The sequence below is a fragment of the Paralichthys olivaceus genome, chromosome 16 (assembly GCF_024713975.1).
Source record: "Paralichthys olivaceus isolate ysfri-2021 chromosome 16, ASM2471397v2, whole genome shotgun sequence".
Taxonomy (NCBI): Eukaryota; Metazoa; Chordata; class Actinopteri; order Pleuronectiformes; family Paralichthyidae; genus Paralichthys; species Paralichthys olivaceus.
The window spans coordinates 5,421,013-5,437,576 of record NC_091108.1 but is presented as its reverse complement, the minus strand read 5'-3'; the positions used below and the strand labels follow the sequence as shown (position 1 = coordinate 5,437,576).

At 41.0% G+C, this 16,564-nt stretch overlaps 1 long non-coding RNA gene across 1 annotated transcript in view; it reads right to left on the bottom strand.

Annotated features, from left to right (window-relative positions):
- Positions 1-362: 362 nt before the first annotated feature.
- LOC109642216 (uncharacterized) overlaps positions 363-16,564 on the bottom strand; it is a 49,315-nt gene continuing 33,113 nt past the window's right edge. The window contains exon 3 of the long non-coding RNA XR_002203642.2: positions 363-613. This is a non-coding gene — a long non-coding RNA (uncharacterized lncRNA). The remainder of the gene's footprint in view (positions 614-16,564) is intronic.

The window sequence follows — 16,564 nt, the reverse complement described above, 5'->3', positions numbered from 1 at the left end:
GGTCTCTTGTCTCCTTAACATCCAATTACGTGCCGCCTCCTGATTTTGCCTTTGCAATCAGACATTAACAGTAAGACATGAGAGAAATTAAAATGCAGGGAAACGCAGAGAGATGCTGCCATCTTGGTAAAAATTCTAAATTCTAAATGTTAATGCAGTGTTTGTTTGCCTAAATTTGGCCTCTCAACTCAGCCAAAGTATGAGGGAGGAAGAAACGCAGCTTGGACCGGAATAAACACAAAAGGTATTAATCAAAGTTATTACTCGAAGATTTGCTCCATCCAGGGCAGGAAACAAAGTCAAGAGCTCCGTTCCGGTGGTTTGATTCAAATAAGCAAAGAGGTGGGAAGAAAAAAGGTGCTTTAATGCAAATTCGATCCCATGAAATATTACACACTCAAATCTAAAGTGGCCTTTGAGGTCAATTGACTGGCTGCTGAGTCGAGACGTGGTGGGGTGGGTGTCCATATTTCACACGCCATTCCACCACACGGAGCTAGTAAGCCATCATACGAGGGGAGAATATCTTAGCTTCCAACCCCCGTGGCCCTCTGCGGCAGCGTAGCGCAGACGGCATCCGTCACGAACAGGGAGCAGGGATGATGTCTTTTCTCTGTAGCACAAAGAGTCGTCGTTAGAGGAATTGTGGGGGACTTGCAGTTTCATAGTGAACATAAATAATGAAAGAGCCGGAGAATATAGATATTAAACCTAATTCAATCTGAACTTAATATCTCATTTAGCGCTCATACGGCATGTAGGGAATGACACGGTTTGGGTTCACAGAGTGCAGAGAGGAAATTTCGCCCCAAAGTTGAAGCTGCAGCTGAACTATCTCCTTTATTGTTGATTAGTTGCCTCTTAACTTCTTCGGAGTGATTCCCTCTTAAAAGATGAAAGCACAATTTCCATGGTAAGTGGATTGCTTCCCTCAATTGTGTCTGTGGCGGCAGAATATCTATATGTGCACATGTGTGAGCGAGGGGCTTTTTCGACAACTCAGATTTGATAAGGTTCTTTCCAACCACTTCCATCTATTGGATTTCTCCTACTCTTAATATAATTCTTCCAACTCTACTGTCTTTAATATGGGCACGGCAATTACATTATTCAAACTGCGTTAGGAGATAAAAAATAGAGAGACGTAATCCGTGTGCATTGCTGATTAAAATACATATGTATGTTTAGGTTTGTTCAGAGAATGCTCCGAAAGCAAAACAGATTGCGCAGCGAATCTGTGCATAATTTGATTCTTGTCATATCAGAACTTTTCTGATGAATGCTGCATCCGCTCCACACTCTCTCCATGGTGACAGAAAAATGAAAATCAATTCAGTTTTCTTTCTTTTTCCAATTTAAGTTTTCAATCTGCTCAGGCACAGTCATAAAAGTATTAAAAATCATAAATGTGACAAGAAGAAAAAGGCTCTTAGCTGCAGCTGAGGTACAAAGGGGATGCATCTCAGGATATGTTGCACTAAAAAGCTCCACTGTTGAATGAATGCTGCGTGGTTTGTCTTTTTCTCTTCTACTCCAGGGGGGGGGTGGCAGAGCTACTGCAGCTTTTCTAAAGTGGACTGTGGAGAACATGTTTGGCCTTAATCTTAAACTTGGACTTCGAACCATTTCATCAGGACAAATGGAAGCTGTGTTTTCCTTATCTTCTACTTTCAATCTGGCGAGGATGTCTGTAATCTCCACTGTGTCACCCATTGTCTATATACAGCAACTATTCCTGGGGCAGTAATGAACACTACCAGGCTCCTAAATCCCATAACAGATGTCAGGGGAAATTATTGACTCATACTGACAGGTTTATCTTTCTCTATCGCAACCTGCCCCCAAAAAGCCAATGCCCAGGAGTCTGTTCATGGCCCGCTGCTTGTCTCTCGTTATGTTTCAACTCTCAATGGCAGAAGCCGAAATCCTAATTCACACCTTTGTTTCATCGAGACTTGATGACAGCGTTTTTTGTCCTGGTCTGACACGAGCCATTACTTTGAGTCTGTCAATGGTTCAGGAAGCTGCAGCTCGAATTTTAACTAAATCCAGAACATTTGAAAACATTTTGCCAAATGTTTTTCCTCACAGCCATTAGAACTCATCATGATGAACCATGATTATTATTCTAATAATCATGATGCACATTTATACGAATCGCGTCTTTCAAGAGTTCTCACATTGCCGATTAAATACCGATTTGGATTCAAGGCTCTTGTTGAAAACTTTCAAAAATTGTCAACAAGAAAATCATGTAGTGTGAAATAGCCTTGAGAGAAATGTCATCTTCCCTTCACTGACTCAGGGTAAAGGTAAAAAAACTCCATTTATAAAGCGCTAGTCTCACTGACCACTTACTCACACGTACTGATATGCTGTTTATATGTGACGTGCTTTTCTACCGCACATCTTTCAGTGTCTTGACCAAGGACACTGGGGGAGCCTGGGATCAAACCACCAACCTTCTGTTTAGTGTGCAACCCGCTCTCCCTCCTGAGCCATAGCCACCCAGCTCCAGACATTAAGGGGCTTTTAATAGCATACAAAGTTCTGAATGGTTTTTCCCCCTCACAGCTGTCTGATCTCCTCCAGCTGTATATATTCCATCCTGTGCTCTGCTCTCTCAGAATAAAGGCTCCTTTCTGTCCCCAGAGTTGAAAAGAAGTCTGCAGGCTTCAGGCTCTTTTCCTATCAGGTCTCTTTCCTCTGGAATAACCTCCCTGCTGACTCCGGTCTGCCTCCATCGAGGCCCTCACACAAAATGTACTAAATCAACCGCATGCCTTAACTTTCACTCAGCTCCTTGTTATCATATCATCTGACGCTTTGTACCTATGATCATTTCACCACCAGTGGGTCAGTCTCAAGTTTCAGTGCGTCAGTAACACCCAGTAAACACAGCATAGTCCATGTTGTCCTGTCTGATGACTGTAAACTTTCTGAAAACCACTGCATCACTAACTTTTGTTTGACTGCGCCCTGAAGCACACGAGCGTCCAGGCTGAGTGCCTCGCTCTCTCTCTCTCTCTCTCGCTCCCTCCTTCCTGTGCTCTTTTTCTCATCTCTCGCTCTCATCTCTCTCGCCTGCTGTTACTCTCTGCAGATATTTCTGCCTCCACAGTCGCAGAGTATGAAGCTGTGATTTCAAGCCTCCCACTGACCCCATGTTCCCACTCAACACCTACTGAGACAATTATTTTTATTAATCCTGTCACATTTATCATTGTCACTGTTATTATTAGTATTGTTGCCATAATCATAATAATTACTGTCATAATGTTTTATCATCAGAATCCTTATTCTCATCATAATCATCATTTTTACTATCGTCATAACATTCACTATTCTCGTCCTAAAAATGATTTTTGTCATAATTAAATTATCATCATTATTATATTCCAATAATTATCATTCTAGTTATTACAGGTATTTGTTTGCAATATGATTCATATCACCTACGTCTCTGTGTAATTTGCATTGTGGCTTTTTCTCCGTCCTCCTGCTCTCTCAGTCCAGCCGGTCGAGGCAGATGGTTCCTCTTTAAAGCTTGGGAGGCTAAATTGTTAAAACTCTGTAAATAACATTCTTTTAGGGGTGTACAGTCAAGACCTGGCCCATATAGCCAGTGCCCTGAGTTCACTTCTGTCACTGTTATATAAATAAAAATGACTCAACTTGAATGACTTCAGGGTCTCACAGTGCGATGCTGTCGTACTTCTCTCCAACTTCGACTTGTAGCGATAATGAGCGGCCGCAGCGTAGCTACAAGGGGATGTTGAAATTAATTGCCTCCAGGAAGTGAGTCAGCATCCCAAGTGGACAGGCCTTAATGAGTGTGTCGTGTTTAAAGGGTTTCTTTGGCATCTTCATGTTTCTATACAAAATCTAAATTTAATTCCTGAAACTTAACTTCGTCCTTTTGCATCAAAATATAGATTCACACTCAGACATGGTTTAACTTTTGACCCTTGAACTTTGGCCCCGGCGCACCCTTGTTCACAAAGTCGTCACTTTCCAGGAAGAGCTCCTGACACAAAGAGCATAATTCATACACCGCGAGCCTCGAGCCAACTAATCAGTGTTCAGAGCGGGTGTAACTCTGCCTCATACACATCAAGTGTTTGCCAGAGAGACATTTCCCTGAGGAGAGCGGCAGCGCTCAGACTGTCAGTCACAGCCCTACTGTACTTCTACAGGAATATAGTTATATGGAAGAAATGGAGAAATCTGAAAGGCCAATATATCACATTCATTTGTTTGTCTATTTAAAAAGCCACCTTTGGGAATAAATTAGTTATGACAACATAAACACGTCTGTGTACGACTTTATATTCCAACATGTGGACGCGCTGAAGTTGGTAATGGATTCCATAGCTTTGCTGGTGCTCCCCATTTGCATTCTGCATCTAATTAGAAAGAAGTCATCACTCAATATAGGGCCGCTCCACTGATCCAGAATCATAACAAGCAATGTGCTGAGCATAAAACATGATTATTGTGGCTCGTCGTCATGAATGTGCTACTCCAGTTTATTCTGCGCACCCAATTAACTTCAGCACTTCAGGCATGAACATTCTGCAAATACCACTTTATTTTAGGACTGACATGATTGTACATAGATTACCGTCTTTTCCCGGGGATGAGATCGACAGGAGACACGGGTCTCTCACGCTTCAGACGAGGATAATTAAAACAAACATGGTATAATCACATTCATGTGAACAGAGCGATGCAGCGAATATGGACCAGCAGCAGCATTAACATGCATCGTCATGTTTGTAGCTGTGACGTGAAGTTAATTATTGCCGGTTGATGTGATTGAAGTTTGTGTAAAGATGAAATATTAGTTTATGATTCTCGGTTATTCAAAGAGCAGCCTCTTAAAAACAACTTTCTGAGCCACAGTGGGCGCAGCACATGACGTCTGTCGCTGATCTGCTCCGTCTCACATGCGCCTGTATTTCACACAGGGAGCGCGTCTGCGTGAAACCCAATGAGATCGCTGCCTCACTACATCACTACAAGAACAACTTCACTTATTTAACTCATTCTTGATACTCTAGATTAGAGCTCGACCAGTAACGATTTTGGCGGACCCATGCAGATACCAATATACGGGAGTAGGGCTGTTCAGAGAACTCATTCTTCGATACCAAGTCGATGTCAAAATTCTGCAAAAACGTCACGGTACTCTTTATTTTACAAGATTTCGAAGGAGGAAGTGAAAACAGAAAATGGAATATATTTATGTCTAAAGTCCCACTTGCTCATTTCTCATTTCTCCAATTCAAAAACCCATTTTGCATCTGTTATTGTGAATTATTCAGAGGAAAGTCAAACTTACAAAACTTAAGAAGTGAGACAATAAATCACTTCTCCTGCACTATATGATGCTTAATTATTTTCTGATCTTTGTTTTTCCTCTTGCAAATGACTACTAGCTAACCAGTAAACAGATGTTACCTGGGACATTGAATCACTACATGAGATTTCATTAAAGGATTTCAATTCGTCAGAGCTTCACACATTTTTCACAGGATAAAATAAATATGACTTCACTTTCCTTTTTGAAGTAAAACAAATGTATGTTTTGCAAAATGAGAGAATATTCTAAGAAAATCCTGAATGCAGCTTCGTGCACGAGAATCATAATCGGGACAAAAACCAGGACAAATGTGGAACTAAAACAAAAATACCCCAAAGCGTCAGAGCTGCATTAAAGTAAAGGAAAAAAATTACAGAGTGTGTTAAGATTTATCAGATAACGGTTATGGAGTCAGAGCAGCCTCACTAGTAAATAGATTATTTAATTCTAACTGAATTTCCAGATCATCATCATACAGCCAGAGGCATGAAGCGCTACCCTGCTTTAGAAGAATCACTGATGCGGTGGTGAGTTTTCTTACTTAAGCAGAAGTAGAGAACCTGTTGTGTAGAGTAAATTAAAATAATATACAAACAGTGGATTTTTCTCTGCAGTGTTAAAGAACTTCCTCTCAAATATGTACCTCAATCACCCCAAAGAGTCTGTTGCGAGCAGAGGAAAGAGTCTGGTGGAACATTTCGCAATCCGAGCACAGAAAAACAAAGATAAAATAGCCATCTGAAAATATGGCATATAATTGGCAGGTGCTGCGCTGCGCTGTGCTCTGGAGACGGCAGTCAGACGAAGTCTCGCCTCAAACAGCCTGTCAACAACTTCTCCACCTTGATATCGCTAATGTGCTGTCGACATAACATTTTTATGGCCTCGTTTTCAGTGTTTCCCATTAATTGCTCACAGTGTGGCAGCCTGCCATCGTCTGTTTCTTCCGAGACACAATGACGTGATTCTTCTCTTTCATTCGGATTTAATCTAATTTTGTGCGAAACGCTGGTTTTGAATACATTTTTTTCAATCTATACTTTTAAGAAGAGCGAACTTTATCATTTAGAAAAGTTCTTTATGTTTATGCATTTCCTTTGCTTGATTTGCATGTGCAACACATTAGCAGGGAAACTGAAAATGCTTTTATATCCACTGGTCAAAAAACCCACTAACACCCACTGACGACAGTCATATGTCTGCGATGGAAATGGTACATCAGATTCCTCTCCTGGTCAACTCTGGTGCAACAGAGATATAAACAGGATTTGACTTGCAAAAAAGAGCAGATACTCGCTTTGCATATTTGCTGCATGGATTATATTCACAAGCTGTGTTTTTTTTTTTTCTCCAGTTGTTGTGTTGTTGCAGGACTTTGAGTTTGTGTGTGATCAAGTCAAAACTAACATAATGGCAGGAAAACTTTTTTATTTGAGTTTGAATATATATTTTCAGTATCTCAGTAATACAAACATCAAGTGCTTTGATTGATTTGAAAGAACTAAAGTAAGATTTTCTTTTTGAAGATGTGTTCATTTAAAATGTGGAAATAAAAACAGCAAAATCAAATTTCTTTCCAACATATTTTACGTTGCTATTTAGTAGAAAACAACTTTTAGAGATAGCTGGATTAAAACTAGAGAATAATGAATTTAAAAACACTGCCGGAGTAACAGCGTTACTATGGTTCATGACGTCCGCTGTCTAACCCTATAGCTCACAAAGCCACCGCAGCTCATTATTTTAAATTAGCTGCTGTCGTAGCAACTCCACAGACTGTGCTGCCTATTCCAAACCTGTGAACCAATCTGCACTCAAACAGTAATGTTTCCTGTCCTCGTGGAGGCCACAGTGTTTGACAGAAGCAGAGAGTTTGACAACATTGCTCAGAGATCTGAAACATCAGCTGCATCAGAGACTCAGAAGATTTTTCTTCTGGTTTCTAACAATTAGACGATGAAAGTCAGTGGTGGCCTCACCACAGCAGAATTACAAGCAGCCGCAAGACGCAAGACACTTACTTTCTTATCAGTGTTTCTCTTTGTCGCCTCTTACACACGAAAACCCCCATATCTGAAATCAACTATTTTGCACCTGTTCACTGGGGCTGACTAGGGGATTCTGGGAAACGTAGGAAAACATAAGCTATTGAAAAACTAGAGGAAGCAGGTTGATAGAATCAGGTAAGTTATACACCCTGTCTGTGTTTGTGTGTTTGTGTGTGTTTGTGCCACAATACAGTATTTTACATCGTATTACAATTGTGTTTTAAACTAACCTGTTTTTCAGGGGACACTAAAATTACTTTTGAATATAGTGGAAAGCTGCACAGAAAATTGTTTCCTCAGCGCCGCATAAATTTAGACCTTTTCTTGCAGTAATTTAGTCAAAGTGCGATTGTTATTTATTGTATACATATGTTTACATATTTTAACCCCGCGCTCGGCTTAAGGAGCCCACGGTGAATATATATTTCTCCCTGTGCATAAAATCTTGTTGGGCATTCCCTCATTACTTCCAATTAAGTTAGCTTGTACATCACTGCGTTTGTTCAGGCTATATGCATCCCCCATAGGAGTGTGTTGAATCAGACAATCTGCTTGGTTATTCATTTTCATGCGAATGACCTCCCTCTCCATGCAGAGAGCAGTCTAAATTGGGAAAGTGCCTCATTTTGCTTCAAACTACCATTCAGCTGCAAAGAGACAAGAATTAATTTGCAGTGAGTGAATGGGTTCTGACAGGGGGCTATTTCACCAGTCAGTGTCACTGTTATCCTGGCTGTGCAATAATGCAATAAGGAAAACAATCAGAACAGTGAGCTGCAGAACATCTGACCTCAGATTCTGTTTTGATATAGACTGTAATTGCATTGTGCCGTGGACTTACACTGGCCTCGTGTTCTGCTGATTTCTTAAAATAAGTTAGCGCACACTGCCAGAAGCACAGTTATTTTCATACTGCCTTTGTTCTGCGAGATCAGTCAGAACGTCTCCAACATGGAGAGATGGTCTCTTTGAAATACACGGATAAACCTTCATCTTCAGATTGTTTCCCCCTTCTCTCTCTCTCTCTCTCTCTCTCTCTCTCTCTCTCTCTCTCTCTCTCTCGCCTCTGCTTCAATGTTTCCCGAGAATTCTATTTTTTTAAAACTCCTGAGCAAAAGTGTGCATGTCATCAAATTTCTTCTGCATGTTTTCATGTTTTTTTTCTTCCTCTGTCCAGGAACAGTTGTTCTTCCATGTGGTGAAAAAAACAAAAAAAAACAGAACTTTTCATTTCTGTAATGAGGCTGCATCAGCACGTCCATTGATGGGATGATCACACTAACTGAAGTTCAAAACCATCTGCAGTGTGTTCACCACTGAGATTCCTGAAATAACGCTCAACGTAAAAATGGTTCAAACTAAAAAATCAGTTTAGTTTGAACCATGTCCCATCCATTAACATGAAAGAGGCAGGATATATAACCTGTACTGCAGCCAGCCACCAGGTGGTGACTGAAACCCTTTGGCTTTGACTTTTGAAGAAGCAGTCATGTCGTCCATCTTTATGTACCGTCGAGGGTGTAATTCATTTCTTGGTGTAGGCTACTGTTTTAGCATGCTAACTGTTGCTAATTAGCAGTAAAGACAAAGTTCATAGAGGATGATGTGTAATAATACCAATAATAATAACTGTATCTATATAGTACCTTTCAAAACAGCCAATAGAAAGTGCATCACAGGACAGAGTACAAATATAAACAACAAAACATGCAGATTAAAACGATTTAGCTTTGTAAATTTTGCAGAAAGTACTGAAAATCTTGATCTGATGATGCTGAACTTTTGAGGACCATGTCGTCGTCCATCTTTAAAAACAGTCCATGGGTTTTACTGCCTTCATGTCAAGGAGAAATAAATATATTTTTCTCTGCATCTAGTTTTCATTACATAAGTCCAACAATCAGAGACACTGCAGAAACATCATTGCTGGATTATGGATTATATTCAGCAGTAAAAAATAAAAGCTCTCTCTCTGTCCTCTGCATTTCCTCTCTTAATCCAATCATGGCCTAATTACAAAAAAACCCAGGGTGAAGTCGGGCGGGGACAGAGGAGGGACACTCTAAATGTAATTCTAATTGTACCATATTTGGTAAATGAGTTCATGATCTGTTTCTGCATATTTGCACGGATCTCCAAAGGAGTTAAGCAAGCAAAGAAAATTTCATCAGAGTTGAAAGAAGTGCATGAAAAATATCGTAAATGTGTTTCTGAGTAGAAGACTACGTCTGCCACAGGAGAGAGAGAGGAAGTAAACAAAGGGAAAGACTATTTTCTACACAAGCAAGAAGCCAAACACGAGCTAATCATAAAACTAAGAAATAGAATGAATCACATAACAGTGTTTGCATTACCTGGTGGCTATGAACGCCCCTAATGGAAAACTTTTTAATCAGGGAGGCAGAGATCATTTACTGGCTTATAATATTCAACTCATTTTTAAAATGTTATTTTGCTTTAAAAAAACATGATCTTTAATGGGACATGAACCATCGGTCACAGTAAATGTCAACAACAAAATAAATTGTGTTTTTAGGGACATTTCTGCTTCAGACAAAATTAAATCTAGATCTGATCTAGTTACTTACCTTCGTACATAATGTTCAACTATCACATGACAGCCTCAACTCTAATATTAGTCACATCAAACATTAACACACTCTGTGCCGAGAGTAGAATCTTTATTTCAATACTTTGAATATGAATTTGATAAAAAGATGAAAATGTGTTTCACTGAGAAGGTGTCACTCCAGGGAAAACGCTTCAGGTTTGTTCTGCATTTCCATTTCATTTGAAATGAAATGAAATTAAACTTTTCAATGAAACAACTAATACTGTTTTTAAACCTTGGATGTAAATAGTCTGTAGCAGACGACTGTTTTGCTTGTTAATGAATGCGATTGAGTTTATTATCCCTTCATCATAACAGATAAGTCATAATAATTTCTCAGTGCACAAACTGTCAGCTTTGTCCAGACAATGCAGTGCAACATAGTCATCAAGATAGTTTTCAATTAGTGTCCAATTAATTTTCTGTCAATCAACTAATCCATTTATCCTTTAATTTCAGCTCTACTGCATAATGATTAAATACTTCCATGGAACAGAGCTGACTGCGCAGCCAGTGCTGCGATATGTAAAATATCTCACACATTAATTTACAGCTGCAGTGAATGTGAGGTTGTATCATAGTGTAACTGGATAATACATGTCTGTATGAATTAAGTCATTACTTCACATGTCTATTTATCTGTGGCACAACGCCACCAGGACATTTCCTGTGCAGTTATTTGGTTTGACAAATCCGACGAACACAGGCACATTATTCAGTGGAGGAGCCAGATTATTGACGCTAATATATTTTGCCCAAACTTGTGAGGCAGCCCGGCCTCGTTATACATGTGAGCCATTATTCCTCACACATTAAGTTGTGAAAGACAGAGAGACTTTGGTTTATGTGCCTGAGGCCTCATGTTGACCTGAATCATGAAATCATTCTGCTGCAGCAACAACAGTACGCTCTGTGTGTGTGTGTGTGTGTGTGTGTGTGTGTGTGTGTGTGTGTGTGTGTGTGTGTGTGAGCCTTGGGTAGCACTGAATGCAGGTCAGTAATTACGGTTAGTTCAGTTGAGCAACACTGTTAATCTGTTGCTGTCTTTATGCGGATGTGACTTCATCGTACCTGGAGGCACAACAATCACTCTTTTCCTTTGATTTGGGTCAATAGGGACGAGATGAGTGAAACATTGCTTCATATTTAACCCACAAAAACTATTTTTAAAAATAACATAACCGCGTATCCGTGTGTTGACGTCGTGGCCGTGATGGAAACCGTCAAATTAACGTCACGCTTAAAAACAGGCAGTTTTGTAGACGTATCCGTGGCCGTTTTGACAGCAGCATCACTAATTACACTAATTGTACAACTTCATTAGTGTGTGACAGTGTCGTTCTGAAGCATTACTGGAAGCTCACAGGTCTGATGGTTCACCGTTGGCCCACCCCTCCTCCCTCAACCCTTCCTTTTGTCTTTGACATCACCTCTTTAAAGATTCATAAGCCGGGGAAATTTACATAAAAGTTAAAGCATCTGATTAGTCGTATTACAACCCACTCTGACCGGCGTGAGCCCTGCAGGGACTGGAGGATTGGCCAAGGTTACAGTCGAGGCGTGTGCTCAACAGCACGCCACGGGACCCACCACGACGCCACACGCAGGAGGGATTATGAATTTATTTGAGCTCGAAGCTGCTCTGCAGTTAGCTACTTACCTGTGTGTTTCACCTAATTATTTATAATACTCTGCAGGGACTGTTCAACACTAATATCTCAACACTTGCTGCACAGAATCAATTTCACAATCGATTCACAAAGCAAGGTTTTGCATTCATGAATTGCACACGGTCTTGGAAACGTTCCTTTGAGATCCATGTTGAAGTTATCGCATCATTTCTGTCAGTTTGTCAGCGGCACATTAATTCTGCCAATCTCCTCCTCCACCACGTCCCGAAGGTCTGATCTGGTTACTAGAGGAACACTGAACTCACTCGGGGGTTTTCCCTTCACCGTTATTACAATTAAATGAGGCCAAGATAATAAAGTTTCAACCATGTTTTGCTTTGATCAGGCTAAGTGGGGCTGTCATCTTTTCCAAAAATCTAGTTTGAATGAATTTGAAATGACACGTAATTCCTCTAAATGTATTTGAATATCCCCACCCTGCTCCGACGATTCAGAGGAGGTTAAACACTTAACGTAACACTTATCTTCTGTGGCGCCTCCTTCGCTGCCTCACTTAGGAGGAAAGCTAACAGGTGAGTCCGCAGGTTCGTTGACTTTGAGGAGTAAGAAAGCTGCACGAACAACGTTGAGTTTGCTAATAACTTTAGCCAAATACAATCGGAAACATTTCCATCCTCCATCTATGTACAAAACTAAATATAATAATGACTTACTTTAATAATAGGTCAAACTGATAGTGAGCGCCCTCTGCTGGATCTACCTCAGAGGGTTCTGGAGTTTATATTTTGAGTCCTCACAAGTCATTACAGTTGGAAATCAAATTTTGATCCTCTGCCCGTTTGACAGCTGGACACAGAGCAGACGAAGAACCAGCTGACGTTCAGGTAACGTCTTACTCTGATAACTGCTCAGTAAAAAGAAAAAGCCATAGTTTCATCTGCTCTACTGGAAACGATTGTTGTTCTACACAACCACAGAACGCTTGTGAATCTAATAGAAACATTTTTACAGCACACGGACTGAGGTGAGAGCTGAAGTGAACGTTCTCTGTATGTGGACGGTTTATCTGAGTTTGCCACATATCTGGAGCAAATTCTTCTAAATGTTTCTAGCGTCTGAGACAAACCTGCAGAGTGAATCACATCCGCAGCAGAGGGAGGAGGACAGAGGTCAGAATCTGATACTGACAAACATCTGTGTTCTTTATTCTTTGTAATCTGAATTCATTTTGACATCAGGAATATTATTCATTTTACTGACATTTTAGATTTGTTCCGGTCAGATTCTGAGTGCATACTGTGTTGTTAGCTTTACTGTTGCTGCTCTAGAAACCATATTTAGTTATATCTCAAACCCAAGCATCAATATTTCATAAATGTGTGAATCAGAATTAAATCCTGAGGAGTCTCCACAGATTCAACCCGTGAAGAGAAAGAAAAACTTACTGTAACTTAAAAACCTCTTTCAAATAATTTCATACTCTGCAACCACCACCATCCCAGACAGGACCTAAAACCTCGGGGAAACCTCGTCATCGTCATGAAACCAGTTTGTAATCTGTGACATGGTGCATCATCAAGCTGGAGGCAGCCATTACAAGATGGTGAATTGTGTCCATAAAGGGACGCGTGCCTAGCAGCAGCAATATTCAGACATACTGAGGCATTCCAACAATAACTAATAGTCGTTAAGGGGCCAAAAGCGTGCCAAGACAACATGTCCCACACCGTTATACCACCACCACCAGTCCTGTCTGCTGACACAAGGCAGGAGGGGTTCATGGATTCATGCCATTCTAGTCCGACCCATCGTCTGCATTCGTCTCTGACACATTATTGGTTGATCGGATAATTGCATTAAAGCAACAATATGCAATGATTCTTTAGTGTGACCTTAAAATAGCAGCTTCAAAATGTGTCTGATGGTTCACTGACTTGGAGTGGGGAGAATGTTTCCTCTTTTATTTCATCTCCTCTCCCTGAACGCCTGTTCTTGCTTCATGTAACTTTGGTGAGTGGGTAGGATCTCCGGTGAGAAGAGTGTAAACACAGCTTCAAGTGTCAGAACTGAACTGCAGATCCGTTAAAAAGACTTAGAAGTCGTTAAAAAACAGCCTTTACCTCCAATATTCAGCGAGGAAGGTTTTTATAAAATATGAGGAGTTGTGGTGATTCATTACAGTGGCAGTTCTTTAGGTTCAGGAAGCTGAGGATGATGGGTAATATCCACAGCTCAGTTGTGTTTCAGTTCAGAGGGTGGGACTATGCTGTAGAGACTGCTCGGTTTTCTTTTCACTTTATTGGTCAGACAGAGACAAATAGCACATGTGCCTGCAGAGGGTGCTGTTGCTCAGTAAAAGTTACACTTATTTTAATAAGCAGATGTATATATGTGTTCCTAATAAAATGCTCTTGAGAGAATAATAACATTTAAATTGTCTTTGAGTTTCTTGTCATGACTTCTCACCACACTTGTGTTTTAAACGCAAGTTGTGCGTCAATAAATGTTGACGAGGACCCTCGAGCTCAGGCCACATCCCCGAGGCAGAGCAGAGAATCCTCAGGATTTATAACAACTGTTCCTGTTTGTCTCCGCAGACAGTCCAGCAGAAGAGTTCACAGCAAAGCCACTGCAGGCCTATCCAGACCTCTTTTATAAAAGACAAAGAAATATAGCCCTCATTCACAGGTAAGGCCTTGAGAAGGAAAACAGTCGAGCTTGACTGCAGGTTACAGGTTGAGATGTTTATCTGGGCAAGACACGGTCTTTTTTGTGAGAGATGCAATAAAAGTCAAAATAATGTTAAAAAAAAGTGCTGGGGACAGTTGGTTTTATTTCTAAAGCCTGTTTTAAACAAGAAGATAAACAGAGCACTCACAGAGCATTTTCAAGTTACTGTACTTTAGTAAGGAGATCAGAGCACCAACGTGTCCGTCATCTCCTCCATGAGCTGCAGTAATGAAGGCTATTATGGGTAAACTAGCAGGAATATGGTGCTTATGGGAAGACTTGATCACAGTTGCAACATTTTGTTTTTTGTTTTGCAGGATGGAGCAAAAGGTGAGGAAAGAAGCCATATGGTGGGTATTTATCAGCCAGTGGCTGCCGGAGTGATTGAATGTGAGCTGAAGTTGAAGCTGCAGACGACTGAGAGGGAGAGCAGAGCCTGAGGCCCAGGGTCTGGTACGGAGTTGTTCATCATCTCCCTTAAAGGAAGGTCAACAGTCTAATGAATCACACTCACCACCAAACTTACAGCTTGTTCTCTGTCAGCTTTACTGCATTTCGCTGCAGTTCTGTGTTCAGCTCCAACCTAATCCTCTCCCAGTGTCCCAGCATGAGCATCTTAGGAAGAGCTTGGGAGAAACCAAGCTGCCAAATTCTTTTAATTCCCCAAAAATCCAGTAGTTTTAGATGTGATCACAAACGGCTACTGGCGTTCAGCAAAGCTATGAACAGAACAATACTGAGCAACTGGTGAATTACTGTCGACTGATGCATTAAATCAAATCAGAGGTTCCCATGATTTGCCTGACGTCACTAATGACTGGGTGAACATGTGGTACGGAGACAACAGCTCCGTGGTCAGGGGGGCTATTCCTCAGTCGGCTGAGAGCTCCGGTGGGAAACCTGCAAATCCCAGGGAGCGGAACATTTGTATCCACTAATTCAACCTTTTCCACCAATCACCAAGACCTCACAAAACACATGGGAGGAACATACACAGGAGGCATGGAGGCTAGGGGATTTGGTACAGAATACTGTTAACTACACAAAGTATGACAAGTGCACTCATGTTTGAAGAGACGTAATCCTCCAGCGTGTAGAATCAGAGTGTCAGTGAGGAGAAAAACATGTTATACTAAATTTCTCTCACCAGGAAGCACTGGGTCGTCAGAACTTGGTTGGAAATTATCAAAGATAGGAAAACGAATTCCCATTCTGTCTGACTCATCTCATTGTTGAGAACACCCAAGGCTGTTTCAGGCGTCCCAGGGGGGCCCAGCATAGGAGGTGCTGCTGAGGCAGAAGTTTTAGACCGACCAGAGGCTTAGAGCGTAATGGTGAAGTCGTGACTGATTTAAGAAAAAACTTTTGTCGGGTGCTTTCCTAATAAACAGCAAATGTAAGAGGTGAGAAGAAAGAGAATTCAACATATAAAGTGAACAGATGGACAATTTTCCACCAGATCTCAAGTTTTACAGAAGGAGCCGCTGAGATTTTGATGACAAAGTGAAACTGAAACACGCACAATCGCTGAGACGACTCATCCTGTGGGCTGAAATATCCCGCGGAGCCGACTTCTTGTCAGACAGAAACGAAAGTGACAATAGTTTCCCGTCGTCCCCGCTCTCGTCGTTTTGCTCACCGACTCGCCACTTGTACACAATCTAATAAAAGTAGCAATGCCTCGAAAATATTATCCTAAAAACAGGACGCGTTGATATGCAGAAGCATCGCTTTCATTTCGCTTCGTATGACACTATCACAGTTGCACAGAAGGCTTGTTTCATAGCAGGTGGTAAATACTGCAGCTCCTCTCCCAAGCAGCTCAGCCATCAGCCCCTGAGGGTGCAACAAGAAGTCTCACACACACTCACACTTTAAAATTGTACACACACAAACACTTTACAATCACACACACACACACACTCACACCACTTTATCTGGCACACTTTAGTGTTTACTCAAAAACACAGCTCCTCCAGATTCCTGAAAATGTTCAGTTTCTGTTCATGTAAATTAAAAGTGTTGTTAAAGTGACCTTGAATGTGTTATTATCGTTGATGTGCCATTTTCAGCAATTTAAAAACAACTGAACAGGGCTAGAAACGGCTGCCCTCTGGACATGCGATAAAATGTACCAACATTTTCTAGTCAGGAGCAACGCTGTGGGCTAAAACAGAGA